We start from the raw sequence: 26010 nt of genomic DNA, 5'->3' as shown, positions 1-26010 counted from the left end.
TAAGAATTATAATACCTAGCGCAACGTCTGTTTACACAGATCTAAGGCATGCTTGAGATTAAAGTGATGAAAGTGAAAATCAAACCTTATAAGGTTCATTGCTTGAGGAGTGGTGACAGATAATCACTGCCATACTTTCAGTGGGTGATCTGTAAATTATCTGTAAATCCCTGTCTTTCATGAGCACTAGAGATGATGTATGTGTATAGGTAATGTAAAGACCTTAGCCAGGAAGTGTCTCCTCTAAAAATCCTACTTGCTCCTCATCAGTACTGCCCTTGCATCTGAATCTCCTTGTGTTACTTCTATCCTATAACTGCAGTCTTGAGCAGGTTTTCCGAGGATGTGACTGTCTTGAAGACTTATTTACACAGGTGCTGACTTGATGTCTATGTGTTGAAATTTGTATTTCCTTTACAGTAGTAAAGTGCTTGTAAGTGGTTTATCTTTTAGTTTGTGTTTTCTACTGAGTTTCAAGTAAATTTTGGAGAACTAATGCTTACAGTCCCCAGGTGAAATTATGTAGTGACCTGCAAACTCAGTGTCTTTTTCACTGAGAAGGTTGGTTCAGCAATGGAGAAGAAAACAAGACCAAAAGTCAAAGAGTGAATAAAAAACACATAACTTTATTCTTTTATTTATGTTGCTTTAGGCAGTCATTAATGCTTTTTCAGCTCAGTTTGATCCAAGAAACTATTTCACTTGAATAGTTTGCAAATTATAAAAGCTGCACAAGAAAAAAAAAAAAAGCCAAGCAGAGAAAATAATTTTGTATCCTGTCCTCTGTGGTTATGTATGACCTGTTTTGAGAAAGGAGTTTAAAGCATAGGAACCTAAAAAGTGAATCTGTCTGTAAGGCTACTAACTGAACTTAAGAAAAAGAATTACTTCTTTTCATATGTTTCCTTTCTTTCTCCAGTCAAAGGTTATGGTGTCAAACTGTGATGAAAGCATGTATAAAAGAAAGGGCTAAAGAAATGGAATTTGATGCTGCATGATATCCCAGAGAGATCTAGGCTGACAGAGCAACCTATTCCATCTGTGAATGAAGATACAGAAATACGTGATTTTTCCAAACTAAAGTATATAGAAACATGGTTCAAGCTGAATTTTCAGAGCATATCTTTTGTCTTTACTCAAAGCTCACAAAATGCAGATGGAATTACCACTTTCTTTTGACAATGTCTCTACTGATTTAATTCCCTTTTCAGCTTGTGTGTTCCTATCATGTTTCCCATGGCAGTGTTTGAACCATTAAGAAATGGCCTTTTTCAGGTATAACCACATTGCACTCCTTCTATGGAATTGCATATTCAGCACTGTTATGCAAAGAGGATGACAGAATTTGTTGGACAATAAGAATATGGAAGAACAAATATGACTTTGAAAGACAGGAAAGTTCTGTGGGATGAGGTGTTCTGGCTTCCCTCCTCTGCTCGCATGATTCCTGGATTTTATCCAAAGAGTAGGTAACAGAAAATGTGGCTTCAGAATTGAGATGGAGTGGGACAACAGGACCTATCTGAGGTGCAGACCTATGCTAGTGAAATTTCAAATAAACTTGTTGCTTTTTTTTTCTGGAACATACTGAAGTACACTATACTGTGCTGCATATCTCACTGGATATTGACCATGAGACCCTATAGCTAGATCTTCTCTGAGGCAATTATTTCCTCTTTTATATTGTGTAGAAAATAATGGATGTCTAACAAAAGCTGAATTGTGCAGAAGGGTCTAAAAGTTAGACACAGTCACTATATATTTTATCTACATTGACTAATAAATGAGATAAAAGGAAACACATGCCAAAAGTTCACCATGTGGTTGCCAGAGTAGTTTGTGGCATTTGTTTGACTTGAACCAGCTATCACTTTCTCAAATGATTCCTCGGTGTGATTCAGGTGTTAATGTGGGCCATGCACTACTCTCAGTATGGAACTTGCAGTCAACTGTCTTGTATTGGAGGACAGGATGATTTAGTAGAATGGATGGAAGCTGTTTTGCTGAGACTGGTCTCTATTAGAAGTTGCTCCTTGGAACAACTTTTTTCTACTAAAATCAGAGAGAAAGCATGGTCTATGTGTCGAGCCCTGTTGTCCACAAAGATGATTCATAATCAGGAAAGTTTCTGCGATCCCACATTTAACTTAGAATGATAGAATAATGGAATGGTTTGGTGCGAGGTACCTTCTGACTCAGTGAAAAAGGAGACAAATAGACAATTGACATATGTTTGGAAGCTCCAATGAGTGCAAACACAACAGCAGACTCCTAAGAGTACATGAGATCTTACTATTGGTCTTTATATTGCCTTCCACTACAATAGTCTCAAGGCACTTCATAGCCTCTCTGTCAGTCTTTTGGTTGCTCAGTTCAGTTGAATGAGGAGAAGTTCCTTTTTTATCCTGTAAACATAGTCAAAGAAGATTTTTTAATGGATTTCTCCACTTTTCAGTAATTTTGTAACAGACACACATCTAGTACCAAGAAAATTTTAGAATATCTGGATCTAAAAGAAATTCCGCTTAGTTTACACATATGTGCAGGCTTCCTACAGAGTACTGGTGATGTTTTACTGTCCCAGGAGTGCTTTTTATCAAATATGGAGAGTTTACTGCAAGCTACAGGTAATGAATTTATTCTAATGCATTTGAACAATGGGAACAGCGTATTCATTTTCCTTACTGTACTAAAAAAACTGCTGAACTGTTTTCACCCAAGCAACACAAAAATGCCTCAGGCAAAAAGCAGAGGCAGAAAATGTCATTTTGAATGTTAGAAATTTGGTAAATTTGAGTGCAAGTGTAAACAAGTCACTGTCAAACATAAAGTCATGCAATCTTAGCTATTGGGGTTGCTATGTAATGCTATTTCAGTAATAGATAAGCTTATCAAAGTGAATTTTCTTGGTGCAATTTCAGCTCAGATGAGACCTAAAATATAGGGGCTTATATCTGTTTTAGGCTACTGAAAACAGAATAAGAGAAAGGTGCATTCATCAGTAGTAGGATAAGTGGAAGCAATCACTGTGCTGTAGATGTGAAAAATATAAATGTGATCATGGACACTTTTTAAGAAAGATAAAGAAGTATTATTAGCATAAGGCACTGATAAAATCTGACAGTTCTGATTATGTGTATTCAGTAAGGATGGTTCAAGGATTCTGGGATGGTAAAAGAGATTTAAAAGAATTCATAATAGAAAGGTAAAAGAGCAGAAGTACTTATGTTTAGACAATACTGGAAAGAGGTGCTAAAGGGTTATGAATAGATTTAGGCCAGGAATTAAAAGGAAATTTGTCACTACAGGACATATTCTAGAAAGATACACTTTCTAGAAGGAAATCTGAATTAGCTCAAATGTTGATTTTGTTCAGGTTATTAATGGAATTATCTGTGATAACAGGAGACTAGATTTTATCCAGAAGCTCTTTTCCTGTCCTGTGGACATTTAACCTGGTGCAAGGAAATATCCTGGTTCAGAGGAAATATCCCTTGCACACATTCAGTATGTACAAATTACAAAAAAATATCAAACTGTATTGAGTGTTCTCATTTCCTTCATGTATTTTCCTACAGCCAACATATTGACTTCTGAATGGAAGAGCAAAAGTATCAATTAATAGAAAGTGTTCTTAATAACTGGGATTTTTTTTCCTCCATCCTACTAAAAGTGATCCAGATCAGTCAGTATCATCAGGCGTTCATCATCTTTGAAGAAAGTTAGGACTTGTGAGGAGTAGACACTTTCCAGACAACTCTTCTTATGTCTGCCAGTTATTAAGCACAGGCTTTCTAACATGATAAAGACTACTGGGTGGTTGCAGCAAATGTTAAAATAGAAATCACAACTCATAAGTAGTATATATGCATATAAAAGAAACTGATATAAAAGAAACTGATAGCTACAGGAGCAGTACTATTTTCAGTTGTGCCCAGTGCCAGGACAAGAGGCAGCAGGCACAAGCTGGGACACAGGAGGTTCCTTTTGAACACCAGGAAGGACTTCTGTGCTGTACAGGTGTCAGAGTACTGGCACAGGCTGCCCAGAGGCTGTGGAATCTCTTCCCCGGGGATCTTTAAAAGCCACCTGGATGTGGTGCTGGGCACCCTGCTCTGGGTGTCCCTGCTGGAACAGGGGTTAGGACCCAGAGGTCCCTGCCCACCTCAATCAGTCTGTGATTCTGTGGAACTGAAAAATTTTCAGAATGAGGTATGTCCTCACTAAATGTTTCCTTTCTTCTAATTGTCTGCTTGAAGGAATATGAGTGTGCAGGCTTATCTCTCCAAGGATGAAATTAGGAAGCTGTGAAACAGAAGAGAATGGGAATGAATATGGAGGGGCTGAGAAAGAGCACAGTTGCAAGGAGAGCAGAGATAATCAGCTACATAAGGATTTATAAGGCTTGGTGCTTATCCCTCCAAGTCTCCACTTCCTGCAGCCTTCAGGTGCATTTCCTGGTGTGTTAATTGTGGGTGCAGAAGAGGAAGAAGAACCTGTTTTGCTGCATGATTGAAGGGAATGTCAAGGGCCTTTCCATTGAGAGGGGATCCTCTCCAACTCACCTAAACAGTGGTAATCCAGGAGCACTTCTCCAAGAACCTGCAGTACCTAGAATAGTTGTCTATATCTATTATATTAAAAAGTGCCAGGCACTTTAATTGAATTGCTTTAACTGAATTGTTGCAGTACTCACTGGAACAGTTTTGACCTGGCCCAGCTAGCGCTGTTTCAATCAATTTGGCATGCCTCAGGGTTAGCACAGGCCAGAAGCTACTTCCAGTAGGTAACCTGAGTATGGCCTTTTTGTTTCAAGGAGATTTGAGAGCATGCAAATTGCCTGACAGTGCAGCCCTGACAATGCTTACTTTGTAAGCATAGAACTGATCTCAGAGGTCCTGGCCAGGCTGGTGAGGTTGCCTTGAGAGTGGCTAGTTCAGCTCCTCGTGCAGAAATGACAGAACTGAAAAAGAAAGAGCTGAAAAAGAGATTGTGATTTGTAGGTTCTGTGAGTGTACAGTGCAGAGAACAGAAAAAGGCAAAGCATCTGGCAACTCCTCTGTTGTTCACAGGAAAAAGAAATGTGCCTAGCAGCCATTAGATGTGGTCAGCAGCAGTAGATACTGTAAGACAAAATAGACTCTAGCATGCATACGGTACTTGCTCACAGCACAATTTTCTTCCACGTGGATTTTCATTCCTAGAGAGATTTATTTTGCCCAGCAAACTCAGAGCAGACACTAAATCTGCCACATCGCATAGGGGTTCTGGATGCTAGCATGGAGCATTAGTCAGCCAGGAGTCCTTTCTCTTTGTAACTGCGAGGGTGAGGTAAGTGACAGAAGGAGAGACTTCCTGTAGTGAAAAGAAATTGTTGGGTATCCTGTGAAGTTTAATGCTTTTTTTGTTTTTGTTTTTTTTTTTTTTTAATTTTGTGTCTTCCTTTCTGGCAAGACATCAGGTGCTGTTGTTAGTGGCCAGATGAGAGGACTGGGCATCTTAAGCAGGAAGGCAAGTCAGCACTGATGTGTGATCTGCAGACATAGGAGTGTGTTTATTTCCATGAAGTCTCATTAAAATTGGCCAGTTCATGCTTGAGAAGGTGCCAGTATAAGAGTGAGCATTGCTGAGTTTCACTCTCCTGCAGTATAAACTCCATTTTGCTGGTTGGTTTTGAGAGCAGGCATGTACTGTGGCAGTCAGGGAATTAGAGTCCTAGACCATACAAGGCTGTCCTTACGGGGGAGTCCAGCTGCAGCCTGCAAGATTGATGAGCGCTTTTGCAAAGCTGCAGAATATGCCGGCATGAATCTACATCTCCTCTGCAATGCTTTGCAGCTCTCCTTCAGCCAAGGTCTTGTGCTAGAACATAAAGTATGCAGGCTTTAAAAAAAAACAACAACAAAAACCAAACAACTGTTCTTTTCATTCCTCCAACAAAATACTGAAAAAATACATCTAAAACTGACTATAGGTAAAACAAAGAATTTAGTCTGAACTGAAACAAAAATAGTGTTTGACACTAATTAGGAATGTTATCTAAAACTTAATTAAATGCAAGTGAATTTTGTAGTTAAAATTTTTTTAAACTCAAAAAAATTACAGCATATACTTTTAAACAAAATAAAAAAGATAATTTGTTGCATTTCCCAAAGTTCCATTCATTAGTAGAAATTGTATTTCCTAAATATGGCATAAATTTGTAACCACTAGAAAACAAATTCTGAATTTTGTTCCATCCTTTAGTAAAGATCTACCAAAATAACACAAATCCCTGCAGACATTGAAAATGTAAACAATCTGATTTCATGTGAGAATATCCTGTTTCCAAAACCTTTTTTCTCTCTTCAGTTCATTAAATACAATGGTGTATTCAGTACCAGTCTCAAACTGTAAGAACTGCTGATGTTTTTTCAGTGTTTGCTACACCAAAAACTAGCTGTTCAATTTCTATGTAATGTTCACAGCTAGGTTCACACATACTGAACTAGAAATAGCAGGAATAGCTCAAGGTATAACTCCAGAGGTAGTCCAGATACATATTTATTTTAATTATAATTACTAACAGATTGCTGCAATGACAGAAAATTAACATGTGTTTACACCATATAGAAATTAAAATTGATCACAAAGTGCTGAATGTTGACACTTGTCACTTTCTGAAAATAGTTTTTGGTTGTTTTATTTTTGAGAAAAAGCATAAATTACAGAATGAGCTGATATGTTCAGTAAGCTGTAGTAGCATATGGCTGTTTCATCAACAATTTCTATATTACTTAATAAGGAGAGAAGAGAAAGAAAGGAATCATTGATTCATTAGGACTTCACTAATGCAGCAGCATTTCAATTCAAAACTTGCTGGCAAAGTTATCTGATAGAGAAGTGGAAATTTCCTCCAATTAACATACAGCCTATAGCTACTACAGAATCCCACTGCAGGATTCTATTCTGATACTCACCGAAGAAGAATAGCAATTGAATAAATCTCATTAAATCACATTTGTGAATATGATTTTTTTTAATTTTGAAAAGGATCTCTCATCTAGCTGAATTTCTACCTACTCACTGTAATTAGAAAAAAAGAAACAAATCCACAACAAAACAACCCTCTGAACAATGTAACCAAATCTACTACAAAATGTTAAAACTAAAAATTGCTTGCTATGTAATTCAGTTAATGTAGTGGCGCATTATTGTGCACTTGGGAGAAATTTTTATTAGCTTATATAGTCAGAGACAATGGTGATTACTGATTATCACCTAATTAGAACATACAATTTGAATGTTGATTAGGTTACACTTTTTTAATATCTTTAATGATCTCTAAGACTATTTTCAAATTTTAATGTTCTTTCGAAACCAGATTCCCTTATACCTTGACTGGTTTTATCAGGTGGTAGAAGAAAACAGATTAATATATGTGAGAAAATACATATATATATATGAGAAAAATGGATATATGTGTATATATATATATATAAATATATATATAATATATATATAAAAATATATATATATATAAATGGATATAAGTGTGTGTATATATATATATATACACTTTCTATTGAAGAATCAAGAATCACAGAAACATACGGTTTGGGAGGAACCTCTGGGGATCATCAAGTCACCCCCCACCCCGCTGAAGCAGGTTCCCTACAGTAGGAAAAGTGTCCAGTGTCCAGTAGGAAAAGTTTCCCTACACAGGAAATTGTCCAGGTGGGTCTTGACTATCTCCAGAGGAGGAGACTCCACAGCCTCTCTGGTCAGCCTGTTCCAGTGCTCTGGAAACCCTCAGAGTAAAGAAGTAAATGTTGAAGACTGTTTTAAAGTACCAAGCACTTTGTGTATCAAAATAATCATGAGTATTTTAATTGTGAGATTATTGTATAACATGTGCATACTATGTAAATTTCCCACAATCTAAGGAAGCTTAGAAGGATAAAAAGCCTTCTTATATTGTACTTAGTATTAGTAACTGCTATATTATTTTACCTGTAATTTTTGATTCTCCTTGTGTTTTTTTTTTCTCTGAGATATGGCTCTATGGAAGAGATTGCACGCATTAGAGCAGTAAGTGCTGATCTGCGACTGCTGAATTTTTTGTGTTAACTATGTCTATGATTAGATTTTTTTTCTTCCCTTAACAAGAAGGTCTTTTATTGTGGCATACTATGAACTGATAAAAAGAAAATCTTAAAGAAATTTTTTCATCATGTATTCCTTGTCGTATTTCATGGGTTAGATTCTCTTTGTTAATGCTGAGACCTCTAGAAAGTGTCGAACAGTTTAGAAAACACTTCCGTCAAAGGAAAAAACATAGTTTTATTAGAGGGTCTTTTAGTTCGACCATAGTAATTGTTCATGTTGAGCCAGCATATCAAAATCAACATTCTTAGGTGTGTGGGACTGGCACTCTATTTCCTGGCAGTAAAGCACCTTGGCCCATTGTGAGGGTATCCAACAGCCTGGCACAGCATATGCAGTGAACATCCTTCATGTCCCCGAGAGCTGGAGACCTGTGGATCACAGAAACAGAGAACAGTTTGGATTGGAACACCCCAGTGATGGTCACAAATTGAGACATATGTCTTTGATTAAGGTTAAATGATTAGATAATATGTGAAACATAATGAAACTGAAGTCCAGTTGTTCTTGTTTTTAACAAAAGCCTAAATGACATAAATATTTGTTTTATTCAAAGTGGACTGGGAAGGAAAGTAAAATATTTCCTGTAGTGTATGTTTACCAATGAATTCTTCTTCAGCAGATAGCTGGCATGCTGGTATTCATGGTCAGATACATAAGATGCTAGAAACTACATTCTTCAATTTTGAAATGGAAGCCTTCAGATTTTTCTTTCAGCTTCAGCTATTCAACAAAAGTTAGACGTTTTTAGTAGCTTTTGAATCATTCTATCAATTTCTAGTAGTTGAGAGCTTTCATTCTAGATCAGATACTTTTTCATCTGAGTCAATTTTTCATTAAAGTTCTCCTAACTTTGAGTTCTGCACTTATCATTTTATCAGGGAATCGGTTTCCTTTGCATTACTTTAATGCCTTTTCCTATATTTTGTCATCAAAGACTTTTTCTACATTAGCAATAGAACACCTAGTTGTTGTTTGTTGTTGTTTTTTCTTAACAAACATTTTACAAAGTTTTCATTTGCATAAGTACTTCTTTACTAAATATAGGAAGCTTATGTTTATATAATGTAATTTTAAAGGTTATTAAAATTTGCCTTTCAATGTTTTTCTCATCTGGTGTATCACATAGGATATAAAACAATAGGAAGTTTCTGTCTGGCGTGATAACAGGGAGAATAAACATATAGTAGCAATTAAAATGTAAAGAAACCTGTATAAATTAATAAAACTCTATCTTAAAAAAAATCTAGCTCTGTAGAATTCATCCTAATAACATATGGCTTAGTTTAAAAGACAAAACAAAACTTTAATAATAAACTTATTTAAGATTATGTATAGCAACTTGCATCATTACAAATTATAGGATCTGGAAGATAATCAGATACAGCAGATAGAAAAACGCAAAGCTTCACAAAGTTGCAGCATCTTTTTTTCAAGATGATTTTTAAAAGAAAATGTCCCCGAGTCTTCTGTTACACAACTCTTCAGGTTTCAGTTGGTATTAATACTGTTCTAACTGCTGATAATGATTTTTGTTGTGTTAAATACCAAAGGTAAAGACTATTCATAAAAATTGACTGCAAACTATACTGACATAGTTTTGCTGTTCAGATAAAATGATATGCTGTTATGTCTAATATTTTATAGTGCACTCCTAGGGCTTGTTGTTGCATTGAAATGATCTGCAAGCATAAAGTAGATATATTTGCTTTAACTGAAGATGGATAAATGTACTGGTCAGTGATGTGATTTAAAAGTCATGGGACTGAAATAAAAGATAGATTCAAATCAAACAGCATATCCAAGTTTTGAGTAATAGCATACTCTCATTAATCTGAAATTAATAGACCAAGCTCTTATTTAAAAGGATTGCATATTTTTTTTTTCAGTTAATGTTTGCCAAAGAATTTAAGACTGAAGAAATACCAAGCTAGAAGCATAACAAAGCACTGTACTGCATGTGATGAAGATGTTTTTAATACTCTGTGACAAAATCTTTGATTTAACATGTACTTCTTGCATCAAAGTCCATGAAGGCATCTTAAGTCCAGCTGCCTCCACAGGATGGTTTAGCATTTGTTTTAGATAGTCTTTATGGATTTTTTTGCGTGTATATTTTGTTGAAAAAAATATTTCAATATTTTTTTAAGAATATGATATTTACTTGTGAAATGGAACATGTTTAGGTTTTACCTAGTGGGTTTTTTTTTTTTCAATTCTCTTTAATTTCCATTTCTATTAATTTCTATTTCTAATATTTATTTAGGTTTGCCTTCTTGCCTTCTGATGAATTTAATTTGTCTGTGTTTGGCTTGGCAGAATGTCTCCTCCTGTGGCATGCCGAATCCTTAGTTTTTTCATGGAAACATATTTCCTCAAGTACTGCAAGAAGTAGGTCTGGATGCAAGTTTGCCACATGAGTAAATTTACAAATTACAAAATTAAATGATGCTTTTGATAGTAAATTTATTTTTCTCATTTTTCTCAAAATGCTCATTTTATTTGAATCCGAATCTTTGATTTATGACATATGCATTAAAATAACCAATGAGTTAGCCAAGTTCCCACTGGAATGCACAGACTGACAGCATAATTTTACTGAAAAGTATAAATCTTCAGTATCAGATAACATGCTGAAAGTATTTTGTCAAGTTGATGTCAGCCACTTTGTAACTTTCTATCAAACTTCTATCTTCCACCAGAAGCATACTGTGGTAGGAGGGTATGTATTATTTCTTGGCAAAAAAACTTAAGTGAAGATATCTTTACATCATAGAAATAGCAGAGCAACCATAACACAATTTTCTTTCTTATCTGATACTCTGTCCCAGTAGATTATATGTTTTCCTTCTTTATTTAAAATCATCACAGAGAATTTCTTTTCCCTTACAGTTCCTGAAAGAAGACATAATTTTCTCCTTAAAATATTAGCTATTTCATACACAAATGATAAGGTGATCATGGTTTTGGGACTCTACAGCTTGTATTTTCTTGTAAGCCATGCTCATGGGCACTGACATCTGTTCAGTCCTGTTCCCTTGCCTTAACTTAAAATAGTATATTAATGTTTAAGAACATTTACTCATGTAAATTCATGTACTCCAGCATTTCAGACATTTCAGGATATGTTTTACAGAGGCATGTTAAACTGCAGGTAAAAATGTAGTTGGAATAGCATTCTCCCATGACCTACTTGAAAATATAAAAGAAGATAATACAAGTTGTCTCCCAGTTGGGATAAAAACTTTAGAAAATTTCACTATATCTTAGGATCCCCCTAAATCTGGAACACGGATAGGCTTGTGGTTGCCTAAACAGTCCATGTTTTTTCTCTGTAATGCAGTCCGCATGCACACAAGAGATAGATATATCAACAAATTCATTTACCTGCCTATATATCAGTTATAACATTCAGTCCCTGTCTTAAATGTCTCAGTATCATTAAATTGGCTGTTCATTCTAAAAACAATTTATATCCCATAATATTATATGAATTTGTCTTTATATTTTGGCAAATTTCATTTAGGCTCATAATATCACAAATTTATCTGTGTGCAGATAACTGAGGATTTCCTCATTCCTTTTCTGTTTCTTGTATTTGAGTACATGGACTTTAATAATCCTCCATTAATGAGCATATGTCTGTCTTTATTGTTCTCTATAAATCTAAATTTAATCTGTTATGTAGCTCATTTCTACCTTGAATAATTTTTTTAGTATTCATTATGCCTTCCTTCCTCTGTTTTACACTCTTTTATTTGCCTTTTTTGTAGTCTGTTCTACTTTAAAGCTCTTCATTTGTGCTTCGTTTGAGGCAATGAGAACAAACTGGAACATAGATGTCTTCCTCTGAACATCATTACTTTTTTTTTCAGGGTGACCAAGCACTGGAAAAGATTTTGCATAGAGATTTTGGAGCCTTAATTCTCTGAGATATTCAAAATGTGGTAGGACATAGCACTGAGCAACCTGTTCTGGCTGACTCTGCTTTGAGAAGAAATGTTGGAGTACTTGATCTGCAGAAGGCTTTTCCAAACTCAGCCAATCTGTGATTTCTTTGATCATCCTGGACCAGAGATCAAGACCATGCCCTTGTGCTATTAATTTACTAACATAGAAGTAAGCACAGGATCGCACTGAAAGCGTTTATTTAGATTGCCTTGCTTCAGGTGATGTCTCCTTCCCCACTGCTATTATATAAAAAGGTATGTTATAATGTAATGAATGTCAGGGAAGAAAATAAGGCTAGATTATACTTAGCATATTTTAAAAACTGCAATTAGATTTTGAGTATTTAGCCCTGTTCCTTTTGACTTTCCTTGTAGGCTTTTGATTACTTTTGGGTATGTATTTCTCTAATTGACTCCTTCCCCAAGTGACCAGAGATTATAACTAATTAACTCTCCAGGCCCAAAATCTAATTTCAGTTACTCAAGCTGTATTACAATTCACGAAGACATGTTCCTCAGCCATATTGTCACTGTCAACCAAGTTCCATATATTAGAAAAAACAGCTGGCTGTTCTTCTGATTAACTGTTTTAACTAATTTAATAGAAATGATGTTTTATGGATCAGCAGCTTAGTAGCAAACACAGCAGAGCCTAACTAATATAAGCAATATCTTATTCCATGTATCATGGAGATAAAGCTCTCCAAATTCTATTTTGCCTGCCCACTAAATAGGAGTAATGGGAATATTTTTTTAATCAAAACCTACAGTATGAAATACAATCTTCTTTTCATCAAGTGCAACAGCAGACTTCATTGCTCCTCAAGCTCCTTGTATGACTTATGTAGGAAACAGCAGTTAAAATAAGCACAAGAAAAATGCACACAAAATAAAACTAGTCCTCTCAAATGAAACAATTTCCATAGCTTAGTTCTGCTAGAAAAACAGACTTTTAAATAGTTTTAAAATCTGATAAATTGAATTAGAACCAATTCCTGTCATTGTGAAAAGAATCCTGATGCTTACTTCTCCCACTGTTTTCAAAAATCAAAAAATCATACTAGCAGTCTCTGTTCTAAATGGCAAAAAAGTTAAAAGAGACCCTAATGTTACATGAATATCACTTCATTCAGGGAAAATGTTTAATTACTTGATGGGGCTCTGGCCTGTCCTCCTGGGCAGTTACTTCCACCATGATATAATCTACATTTTTATTTTTCAAGCAAACAGCACAAGACTATGTCAGACTTGAACAGATCAAGTAAGTCTTCACCTGGTCCTTCGCTGGCATAGAAGACAGTTTTAATGTTATTCCTTTGGTTTTGAGCTAGACTTCATATTATCACCACCCCACACTCCCTCCCCCCCAAAAAAAAATTACTGTCAGACCACTCAGTCCACTTGAGGCTGATGCTAACGCAAACCAGTTTGTATTCTTAGGGAAAAAAGTTTCAGGTATACTTTCTGTGCTAAAGCATAGTCATACTTTCTTGTTGCATTAGTAATTCATTGTATTACTTACATTTTATTACTTCATGTTTTAAAATATTGAAGGACCAAAACACAGTGGGTCTGCTGTCTTCTGTTGCATGCCATCTCTCTGAGGTGACATTTTGCTGGCTGATTTTGCGTAGACAAAATGGCCTTGGCACTGTGCACAGCTGAGGCAGCTGGTGTCTGGGCTGCTCACAAACGCGGTCAAGATGTGTGAAGTTGGGCTCTGCTAACCTTCAGACAGCACTGTGACTTCCCAGCAAAGTTGCATTGTATCTGTAGACATAGCATCTGGATATTAGGATGTTTTTCCACCTGTTTCTTTCAGCTCAATGTAATATTGCCTTGGCACCATTGAAAACTAAGTTCAGAGGTTTAAAGAAGAATCAGAGTGGCAAAATCCCAGCTCCTATGCTTGGGAATTCAGATGCTGTGCTTTAATACACCTCTGATTTCTAAGCAATCAAGCCTTTTTAAAGTTGTGAATATTTTAAGTAGTGAATGCTTGCACTTGTGTCTTATGATTTCTAGCTGGCTTTGAAGCTAATTTTAAGTGTAATGTACTTAAAACAGAGCACATAAAAATAAGGAACGTGATGAACTTCAGTCTACTAACGGCTGATACAACAATCCTGTTAATATATTGAAATGGATCCCTTATTCATATCAACAATTTTCAGGATTGGAATTTAAGTATTTGTAATAAGACTCTTCCTATAACACTTTTAGCTCCTCCTCCAATGGCAAAAAAAAATTAACATAATTTTAGTTAGTGATTATTTTAGGAAGACTTTTATAAATGCATCCTAAACTGTTTGCAATTGAAATGTATATGTGCTGTGATTAATAGTTTTGCATGGTAATTTGGTCACATTTTGCTGCTTGATGAAAATGATGATTTAATTATGATAACTTGATGAGGCACACATTTAAAAACCTCTCCAGAGTTAGTTTTTATTTTTCCCTAAATTCTTGATTAGGACCAAGGTCATTGTTGAAATGCAAGGTTATGTGGAAGTTATTCTGGCTTGAATATTCAGATCTCTCCTAATTTTGATCTGTTTCAGGTGTTGAAATCTTAGATTTATAGTGATTTTGTACTACTCAATTTTACAGGTTGCAGAATCTGTCATTTAGAAGTCACTGCTTTTTTTTTTAATAAGTAATATCTGAACAATGGAAATTCTTTGTCATTCCCTTAAAAAGGTTAAGATTCTAGTAAGTCAGCATGAGGTTAGGATGAAACATAAGGTAAAAAGGCACTATTTCTTGGTGTTTCAGCTTTGTATTTTCTCAGTGGAAAAGCGGTTGCACAGCTGGTGACAGTGGGTATCCTAAATGTCTGGCTTGAAGTCAAAAAATAAGGAAGTCTTGTCATTTTCTATTTTAAAAAGTGAGTAGGAGAAAGCTATCAGTGCTTTTCAGAAATAAGTTAAATAAAGCACATTGTAGCACTATGACATGACCCTTCATAGGAATAGATGATAAATTGTCTTAGGAATTAAAATAGATGAGAGGAAAGCTAAACATGGCAAGACAATTTGGAGGGATTCAGTTACACATGTATGCAAAGAGAGAACGATGGCATGGAAGAATGGAAGACTTTACAGCAAAGAGGAGCTGAGAGAAAGTATGTAGACAGTCATCTTCCTCATATGTTGAGCTTTTATAAGCCTGAAGCATTAATTAAAAAAACCCAACAAAACAAAACCTACTTCTGAAGAAAATCAGAGATTTTCACACTTTTTTTTTTTTTAAGCAAACCATGCGGATCCAGTGGAATTTTTGAAGAGATTAAAAGAATTTTGTGTTTCACATAGAAGATGAAGAAGTTTCTGCATGAGGATCAGTGTACCAGGGGGACAAAATTTCCAGATGCAATGCATTAGTAACAGTCCTGTTTTAAAATGTCACTGATACAGAGTCTTCTCACACTGCCCTCCCACTGGCTTCTGGCTGTTACTGAGAACAGTGTTTCCTCATCCAAAAAACGCTGCTTTTTTTTTTTTTTCTGCTACACAATTCCTTTCTCTTAAAAACTCCACTGAGTTTTCAGCTTACATTTGAGTTAGCATTTTTCTCTTCTTTATTTATTTTCTCTTCTGCTCTCACAGTGATTTTTGATCAAGATTTCCACCACTTCGTTCAACCACTACCATTTACTCACTTCTTTGAATCTGCATCTTTCACACTTTTCTTCCACACGGTAGAATATTTTCTGAAGAACTTTTGAAGTTAGTCTGTCTTCACTACAAACCTACTCTTTCCATTCAGTTTGGCCATCTGTCTAGCTAAATAACTATCTTCTCACCTAGTTTAAATCTCTATAGTCCCATCCAATTTTCCTGCCATTGCCTCAGACTTCAAACTCTTCTCTTCCCTTCTGCCTCCGCTCCTCCCTTTGACCTTCCCTCCCTTTCTCTATTCCTCCCTCTCTTTATCTTTCCTGCTTCCCCATATGGGACTCTTCTAAGATTACACTGTTGAAAAGTGACATGAATTTCTTCTCATTTCTCTTTCCTTTCCTGTTTTCCTTCTGAAATGCAGTTATCTTACTTATTCTTACTGCTGATCTGAATATTTTCTGCAAGTTTTCTCCAGTGTTTCCTCTTGTTTTTTTTGACCTTAATTTCTGAAACTTTTCTACATCATCCTTCCCTTTACCTTTCTCTTAGCTCCTCATTGCTGTAAACTTGTCAATTCTCCATGTAACTTCTTACTACTTTCTGGATCTATTACTTCACAATAATATCATGGCAGTTCTTGCACTTTTAAAAATATCTCACTTCATTTATTGCCCAATCCTGTACCTCCCTTTTACTTCAAGCTCATTAAAAACAGGATTTATCACTGCAGTCTGGATTTCCCACCTATTTATACTTCATTTCTCCCTTGCATTCCAAGGGAACAGCTTTTTCCACAATCTTTAGTGACATTTTAGCAAAATCTGAAACTTCTCAAATACATCTTCATCTTCTGTGACCTCTACACTGCCTTTTATTTTGTTTGAAACCTTTTCTGTCTTTGCTTCTGTGACTGATCTCACCCGTGTCTTTCTTCCTACCTGTCTAATCATTCATTTGACTTATATTTTACAAGCCCTTCTGTATCTCTGCTTCCTGTGTGTGTGCCCGTAAGGTCATGTCCTCCATTCTCTTCTTTTATTTAAACTTTATCTCTAAATAACCTTATTTGTGTATCTAACATCTTTGTTCATCTCTCACCTTTGTGCCTACCTTTAGATTTAGGTTTCTATGCCAGTGGAGAGCTTTCCTTCTGTGCAAACTAAAACTTAATAAAATGATGGCCCCAGTCAAAAGGCTAAGAGTGCTCCAGTGAGTTTCTTGTTTACAGATGCACTAAGTCTGGAAGAAAAAAATCAGTCAACATGCAAACATGTTTTTACTTGAGTAAAGCAACAGCAAATAGAGCATTTATTACATTAGTCCCTTAGTTTATGTAGGTCTTCAAATACTGATATTCTGGTAAGAAGCTTAATTTACAATTAGCACTGCACTATATCTTGTCAAAAGAATGAAAAGAAGGACCAACCTTACCACAGCAGCTGTTAGTTGTCATGATGCAATACTCTTGATGGACTATTTTCAAAAACTGTTTAAATTCTCACATGGATATATGAGGAGGTAAGATCTCCTCAACTCTTACTCAGAGGTATTCACAGAATTCAGTGAGTAGGATTAGTCAGTTGTGTGTGAGACCACATTCAGATGGATAGCTGTTCAACCTTTACAAATATTCTGGTAGTTTCTTCAGGAGTTTAATTATATGAACTAAATGGGGGATTAACCTGATAACCAATTTTACTTTCTGAAGAAAACTGTTTTTTATGTACAACAGTGGATATTGATGGCATCTACTGAAATCAGAAAAGTAATACAAATTGAGTGTTTCTATGGTTTATTGAATTAAGAACCATAAATTATGGAGTTTCAGTGTACAACTCACAAGACAAGAAGCGTAAGCATCATGGCCCTGTCATATATTTTATTTAGTAATGAAAGGAGATATCATTTTTAGGTTACACATTCATGATTTTTATCAGAGATAGATTTAGTAGTCTCTTTTTTTTTAGGTTATAAACTATTAATTTTTTTAGTATTCCCAGCCACACTTATCATCAGAGCTCTTTTGCTCAAGTTAAGTGTGATACCTGATATTTCAGCATTCAAAGATAAGCTGGATGCTTCAGAGAAGGCTCTGAAACATATGGCTCATCTACAAAAAATTGACAGAGCACATAGCAGATGGGAGGCAAATATATACAGTATCAGAGTGACACGGCGAGTTAGCTTTGGCATGTGAATATGTTTGCTGGTTCATGAATTTTCTTCCTCTTTCTCTCTGTTGATAGAAAAGATGAAAGTATGATAGTAATGGAAAAAAGATACTTGTTTTCATAGCAAGTCCCTGCCACAGAGTTTAGAGAAGTAATAATTTTTCTCTGAAGATTTTAAAACAATGTTCATTTTCTGAAAATGGCACACTAAATACATCTTTTAAAGTCCATTTTTTTCCCCTTAAATCATTATAATTACTGATGACTGTTTAGGTGAGAGTGCCAGGACTGGTGAGAGAAATTACCAAGCTTTTAATAGGCAAGCTTTTAATAGGCATAGTGTTCTGTGTATTCATTTAGCTATTACTAACTAAGGAAGGTTGTGACTAAAATGTTTAAATCAAACCCCACAAGGTTTAATCAGGAAGCAGAGAAAATCAAAACCACTCAGATCAAGAACTTCTAGCTCAAGAATTAAGACAATTCCTGCACATTTTTTTTTAAAGCACGTGACTGTGAAATGCAATTAATAGTGTCAGCTTCAGATTTAATACCATTAAGGTCAGAGGAAAAGAAAACCCAGAAACCTAAGGGTTAAAAACAGGCTAGAATATAGTCTAAACCACACAGAATGACAAACATAATAGAGGCGAACCTTAATAGAGGTTCTGTAAAAAGATTGGGCTCAACAAACACCAGCTGTTCAGAATAAAATGCTAATATTAGTTTAACTAATTTAACATCAGGTCTCTGCTAATGATGTCCTCAGCTTGTACTGAAATCACAAAGAATCAAAGACTATTCAAAATGAGTTCTAATATGGAGACATTTCTTTCTTAATGCTTTTTGTCCAGCAGGAGAGGAAAAAAATAGTATGAGTATAAACTCTTAACTACAAGTGCGCATCATCTGTATTTGTAAATTCTATTGTAGCATCACTGTGGCATTATTTTTGGTCCCAAACATTTATTCTGTGGTCCCAAAACTACAGGTGTTGAATGATCTTCTGAAAGAATGCACTGTAAATCAGAGTGGTCATCAAGTAGTACTGTTAACTTCTTCCTACAGGAAGTATTTAAATATTTACGATCACCGTTACTGGAAACTCATGCATAAAGGATATATATGTCTTACTGTAAGTTGGTTTATATTTTTACTCAAACACTGCTTTTGAGAATTGTCCTCATGTGGCAGTTTTAGAACACGGATAACAAGCTTGCAATGGAGTTTTACTTTGTGCTTGCCTGTAATGAAAGCTGATCAATGGAACAGCAAAGAATGATGTTTGTTACTCTTTTGCCATCAGTGTGAATACATTATGTGCTTATGAATGTATTTCTGAACATTTCAGTGATGGTCTCAAAGAGACAAGCACTGAAACCCAGGGTCAGATGGTGCATAGTTCCTTCCCTTATAAAGTTTTTTTCCTCACTGATCTCTGACAGCTACGTGGAAAAGGTAGTTGAAGAAGAAGTTCAGTGATCAAATTTGTGCCAAGAAAAGACAAAAGAGTGAGACAGAAGCTGTTTCAGCTTCTTTTTTGTGCATTCAGGATATTTTTTGTTGTTGAAGACATCCTGAAAATCAGTATGAGTACTATTTTTCTTTATATTCTGTGTAACATTCACTATAATTAAAGCACACACTTCTCAGCTTCACAAAATCTTAAAATAATCACCATATTACCTATCACATAATATTGCTTATATTACAATATTATAGAGAAAGTGGAATCCTCCTAATTCTGTCTCTTTTATATTCCAGTACTTATGCTTGGGCACTTTACAAGAAATGAACCCTAAACCAGTGAATTAGTGTTGCAGTTCCTGTTGTTATTCCCATTATTTGCCTTCTGTTGAGTTTGGTGTCCCATCTCAGTGCACAGAGAAAAGAAATAATTGACCAGGGGGGCAGAATAGAGAGGAAGGCTCTGTATCTGCTTTACTGTAGGGCTGCATACTGCATACTGGACAAACCTTCTGGAGGGAGAGAAGGAAACCCCTTGGGTGTTTCCAAAGGTGAAATACAAGCTGTGTTTTAAGAAAAATCCTAATGCAGAAAACAATCCACACTTCAGTGAAGCAGAGATCAGGTAAGATTCCCTTTCTAAGTTCTGTGTTTTGATCTAAATTATCTACTGATTCTGATCAAAGAGCTGTTCATCCAGTAATTGTTCTGAGTTAGAACTCTAAATAAAATGTTGTCCTTCTGAAAACCTTTACCTTCTTATTCTTTACTCACCAAAACTGATATGAAGAAGTTGTCTTTGGCCAATTTTTATTCCTGTTATACCACCTCAAATCAAATCTGTTCAGGTAGACATTTAAACATGCCTGAAGACTTTGGAAGGCACAGATGAGTGCTCTGTAACACTGGCTGTCTGAGATCCTTCCCATTCGTGCAAGAGGGGACACATGGGACAGCTGCAGGCTGTGGGAAGCCCACGTGCCACCAGCTGGGGAAGGAGGGCATCCCGAGGGAGGGATCCCATGTGGAGCAGGGGCAGAGTGGCCATGGAAGAGTGGCAGAGTTGAAGCGTTATAGGCTGACTGCAGCCCCTCATTCTTCATTTACCTGCACCAAAGGTGTTTTTAGTTTGCTTTTCTTTCTTACTGTTCTAGTCTGTTAGCAATAGGTAATAAATTACATTAATCTCTCAATATTGAGTGTGTTTCAGCCATGGTAGTAATTGGTGAGGGATCTTCCTGTACTTATTTCAACTCATGACCCATTTTTTCATCATTTTTTTTTCCACTGTTCTTTTGAGGAGGGGGAGTGTAACAGTGGTATGCTGGAACTTACCTGCCCATCAGGGTAAAACCTTAGGAGTCCCAACTGAAAGGACAGAAATGTAACGAACAGGGACAGCTCCCCAGTTACTGATGGGCTGCACTGTTGCTTGTAACAAGCACAACTCATTGTGTCTGATGGGACAAGGGGTAAAGCTTTAAACTAAAAAGAAGGTAAATTTAATGGTAAATTCTTTACTATAAGGGTGATGAGGCAGTAGAACGTGTTGCCCAGAGAAGCTGTCAATGCCGCGTCCTTGGAAGAGTTCAGGGCCACGCTGGATGTGGCTTTGTGTGACCCGGTCTGGTTGGTGGCTGGATCTAGATGATACTTAAGGTCCCTTCAAACCCAAACCAATGTATGCTTTTATGATCCTGTGATTCCAGGTGTGTTTGGAACAAGAATAAATTTCCCCTGGACTTCTGAGGAAGAACTAGGTAATTTTTCCTGCCTGACAATCTTTCTCATTGTTATGTTTTTTACTTTTTCAGCAGTTATGTATTTTATTTGTTAGGAGTTTGCTTAAGCTTTAACATATTTTTTTTCCCTTAGGTAAAAATATTTCCATATTGTGACTGTCAGTCTTACCAGTATTTATGCATTTTCTTTGCTGCCACAACAGAATCTCTTCATGCTCTGACTAGGACTCGTTGTGCAGATAGAATTGAAGACAGGCTAATTATAATTCCAGTAGCAATGCCTTGGATCCAGACAATTTGCTGTGTGTGCTACATGGCTTTAGAGCCTAAATATGTGGCATTACAGTGATCTATTCATTAAAAGTCAGCCATCTATCTTATCACATATTTTATATTAAATACTGTGACAACCACAGTGGCTTTTTTTTTTTTTTTGCATTCTGTTGATAGATTTTATTAAAAAGTGATTCACTGTCATTAATGAATCCTTAATTCTTCCGTTGAATGAATTGTGGAGGTTTAAGGTGTTTACTTTGCTTTTATCATTTATTATATCCTGTGATCCACATAGTCATCTGGATGAAATTGAATTTGACAAATTTGAGCTATGATTTAATGCGTATGCTATTTAGCAGTCTAACTTTTCATAATCCAAAACACTCTGGGATTCTAGAAAGACCTCATAGGGTAAGAAAGAAGTCAGAACTCACTCAATTTCTGAATGTGTTCGACTCTGCCTAGACAGCCGTCCTGGCTGGCACTGCAAGTATACACCCTTGCTAGCTCAAGTTATCTTATCTCATCTGGTTGGCTCGCTTCCCTACTTAACTGTGGATAAAAGCTGCCAAAAGGAATGGGGCTAAATGCAAATATACCTTTTTGATAGTGTATTAAGCATTCTAGTTAGCTTCCTACTTTGCTTTTGTATTGGAAGCAGCAAGGGCTGCCGTCTGGTGGTACATAGAAAGAAAAGTTGGAAAAGCTGAGACAGTGAGAACTTAAACTGCTGAAACATGCAACCATGCAGAATTCACATTGATCAGAGCTGATGTGATGAGTATGGAAATGAGCACATTTTGGAAATAGGGGAAGAGTGCAACAGGAATGGCAGAAACCATTTTTGCTTTGGTAGGAAGGGCTGTGAGCTCTAAAATTTACCTCTCGGTAATTTGAGTATTAGACACTGTCTCACACTGAACAGGTTAGCAAAGGACATTCTAATGCCACGATTACATTACTTTCAAAGATCTTTTAAAAATCTTTTAAAAAGATTTCTGTATTAAGAGTTTGATGACTTTGATCATACGATAGACATTTTTTATCTTATTAAATAGGTAATACTTGTCACAAGAGATGGAGTCTTTGAGTGAGCTGGAAATATTTTTCTTCTTTGTATAAAAAAGTTATCATTTTTATTTCCTAATCATATTCTATGAATGAAATACTGCAAAGGAATAGAAACTTTACACTACATTGACCTGACCTTAAAAAGCACAGTTAAAATAAAATGTCATTAGCAGTGTTAAATCAAGCAGATCAACCTTATGAAACTGTCACCAGGCTCTGAGTCTGACTACAAAAGTAATCTTGCTTTTCTTTCTTCTTCTTTTCTTTTCTTTTTTTTTTCTATTCTCACTGGGAGAAGGAGTGAAACTCAGTGAACTATGACCGTGGAATTCATATGGTGAAAGGCAAGAAAAGAATAGTTCAGTACATCTTTCCAGGAGAAAGAAGACCTGGTCAGAAGATTTGTTATTGACTTGTTCTGTGATCATAGTTCCGTGGTCTTTTTCAGGTAAACATGTAAAACAAGTATCTTAGTAGGTTAGGGTTAAAACTGAATCTATAGCATATCTGCAAATGTACTTCCACAGCAAACCTGCAGAATTTATTTAACACAGCTCACAGGAGAGGAACAAGCTGAATTCACAGTATCTCAAAAGCTTAGCTTAGGGAGATGAATAGACAGTGCTAAGACTCAAAGAAGGTATTTTATCATACACTTCAAAGCCTGAGGTCTGAGACAGCTTCACTCTCAAATCACTCTCAGCTCTTGCTGTCATGTCAGAATAGGATGACTTGGAATATACTGTGAAAAATGTTCCCCTTCACTACCATTTTCATTCCACTCCACTGAGAAATATTGTGATTTTAGGTCTGTTAATAGAAAATCCTCTTATATGGAATCTCACTTCAAAAATTCCTTCAATAGAAAAATAAATGACTGCCACTTACTCAGTGACCTAATATTTAGAGAATAGACTACGCTGTAACACATCACAGCCATCTGAAAAAGATATGTATAGATACTGGATTTCAGCAGACCACCAATTCCTGCAGTTATATCAATACTAATTTTGAACTGAAGCGAACTTTGTAAAAGCCTCTTACCAAGGAAGCAGCAGCTGACTGTAGAGGAAGTATAACTTTGCTGATATGCATAGACCAGGCAGACTGATAGCCCATGTTACTAAAGAAAGGAAAGCTGGTTCATGAAGCTGGCTGGCTGTACAGGAGTTCCATTTCCCAAGTTCATGTCAGGTTTTGGCAGGAGACTGGGACAGTGTGTAACTGTTCTTCGAAACCTAGTCTTTTGTTTTGTTATTTTATCCTGAGCCACTGGGATTAAAAAAACTGTATGAAAAATTGCTTCTAAGATCTCCTTTATAGTAGATTGAAGCCCAGGTGACAAACTCAAGGAAGTTCTGAAAGTCTGATATATTTTAAGAATTAGGTTAAACTGTAATTAAGGAGAAGTTTGTGAATTGCTTAATCAATGTTATCTGCAGTTATGTTTTATTTCAGTACAAATGAGTAAAGACAGTTAGTGAGGTTCTCTGATAATAACAAGAATTCAGTCATTTATGAGATAAGAATTCAGAGACACGAAAATTACCTTTAGTACCACCGTAACTGTCCTTGAAGAAATCCGATAAGAAATGTAGGAATACTGGAATATTTCCCCGCCTGATAATCTAACAAGCATTTAACCATCTAAAGAGATCCTGGAGGGCATAGTTTCTTATTTCACGAATCATCTTCTAAGCACTAGATAGTGCTGATTTGCAGATGTGGGCCAATCTTGCAACTGAATTATCTCTTATCTAATCTATCTACTTCCTACCATGGCTCCCAGCAGTGTAGTCAACTGCAGAAAATCACGATTTTACTTCATATTGGGTATTTGAAGAAATCTATATTTCATTTCTCATCCATTTCTAAATTAATTCTGTAATAAGATTTTTTTTGTGTGTTAATACAATATTACTGTAGAATCATAGAATTAGAGTTGGAAGGGACCTTTAAAGGTCATCTAGTCCAATTCCCCTGCAGCTCAGGATACAGTTAGCATTTTGGGCTGCGAGGGCACATTGCTGGCTCATGTCCAGCTTCCCATCCACCAGTATCCCCAGGTCTTTTTCAGCAGGGCTGTGCTCAGTCCTTTCATTCCCCAGCATAGCAGTGGATGTTGCCTCGACCCAGGTGCAAGACCTTGCATTTGGATTTGTTGAACTCCATGAGGTTCACTTAGGCCCACTGCTCAAGCCTGTCTAGGTCCCTCTGGATGGCATCCTGTCCCTCTAGAGTGTCAACTGCACCCTACCGCCTGATGTCATCAGCAAATTTGCTGAAGGTGCACTCGACCCCACTGTCAATGTCATTGATGAAGACATTAAAGAGTATCGGTCCCAGCACTGACCCCTGGGGGACACCACTTGTCACTGATCTCCATCCAGACATTAAACCACTGGCCACCACTTGATCCTGCAACCAGTTCTTTGTCCACTGAACAGTCCATCTGTCAAATCCATATCTTTCCAATTTGGAGAGAAGGATGTTCTGGGGTACTGTGTCAAAGGCCTTTCTGAAGTCCAGATAGATGACATTAGTGGCTCTTCCCTTGTCCACTGATGCAGCGACACCATCATAAAAGGCCACTACATTGGTCAAGAAGGATTTGCCCTTGATGATGCCATGCTGATTCTCCCATATCACCTCCCTCTCTTCCATGTGCCTTCCAGGAGGATCTGCTCCATGATCTTTCCTAACACAGAGGTGAGACTGACAGGTTGGTAGTTCCTGGGGTCAGGGTTATCCTTTTAACCTTTCTTAAAAATGGGTGTGATGTTGCCTTTTTTTCCAGTCACCAGGGACTTCACCTCATTGCCACGTCTTTTCAAATATCATTGAGAGTGGCTTGGCAATTACATCAGCCAGTTTCCTTAGGACTCTGGGATGCATCTAATTGAGACTCATAGACTTGTGGATGTTCAGGTTCCTCAGGTGGTCACAAACCTGATCTTTGCTTACAGTGGGAGGGATATTGCTTCCCTAGTCCCATCCTACCAAATCAAATGTTTGAGGGCTGTGTGATGAGCAGTTATCAGAGAAGACTGTAGCAAAAAAATTGTTGAGTATCTCAGCCTTCTCCTTGTCTGTTGTTACCAGCTTGCCTGCATCACTCACTAGAGGGAATATGCCATCCTGGACCATTCTTTTCTGGTTGAGGTACCCGTAGAAGCCTTTCTTGTTCTTCTTGGCATCCCTTGCTGAGTTTATTTCAAGCTGGGCCTTGGTTTTCCTGACCCCATCCCTACACAGCCTAGCAGCTTCCTTATACTCTTCCCACAGTACCTGTCCCTGTTTCCACTTCCTGTGTGTTATCTTCTTGCTCTTCAGTTTGACCAGCAGGTCCCAGTTCAGCCACACCAGTCTCTTGCCTTCCTTTCCTGACTTGCTACAGCTGCAGATGGAGAGCTCTCGCACGCTGAGGAAAGCTTCCTTAAAGATCTGCCAGCTCTTCTCCGCACCCTTAACCATGAGAGCAGTTTCATAGGGTGTTTCACTGACTAACTCCTGGAAGACATGAAAGTTAGCTTTCCTAAAATGTAGTATCCTAATTTTACTCTTTTTC

The 26010-nt window shown here is 36.6% G+C and overlaps 2 long non-coding RNA genes across 7 annotated transcripts in view; one reads left to right on the top strand and one right to left on the bottom strand.

Annotated features, from left to right (window-relative positions):
• Positions 762-25717, top strand: LOC110395945. Of its 5 annotated transcripts, XR_002436700.1 has the most exons (6): positions 762-4212; positions 12021-12350; positions 19837-19978; positions 21063-21113; positions 22741-22890; positions 25013-25717. It is a non-coding gene; the product is annotated as an uncharacterized LOC110395945 (long non-coding RNA). The 5 variants fall into 5 exon arrangements; XR_002436702.1 differs by lacking the exon at positions 19837-19978; XR_002436698.1 differs by having other exon boundaries at positions 19837-21113.
• LOC110395944 overlaps positions 7955-26010 on the bottom strand; it is a 34248-nt gene continuing 16192 nt past the window's right edge. Inside the window, exons 3-6 of one of the 2 annotated variants that reach the window (XR_002436697.1) lie at positions 17761-17951; positions 16826-16954; positions 13618-13865; positions 7955-8516 (exon numbers count right to left, since the gene is read on the bottom strand). This is a non-coding gene — a long non-coding RNA (uncharacterized LOC110395944). The remainder of the gene's footprint in view (positions 8517-13617; positions 13866-16825; positions 16955-17760; positions 17952-26010) is intronic. The other variant, XR_002436696.1, reaches the window with a different exon arrangement.

The sequence above is a fragment of the Numida meleagris genome, chromosome 3 (assembly GCF_002078875.1).
Source record: "Numida meleagris isolate 19003 breed g44 Domestic line chromosome 3, NumMel1.0, whole genome shotgun sequence".
In the NCBI taxonomy this organism is placed as follows: Eukaryota; Metazoa; Chordata; class Aves; order Galliformes; family Numididae; genus Numida; species Numida meleagris.
Note: the sequence above shows the minus strand (reverse complement) of the source record. Positions and strands in the feature narration are given on the sequence as shown.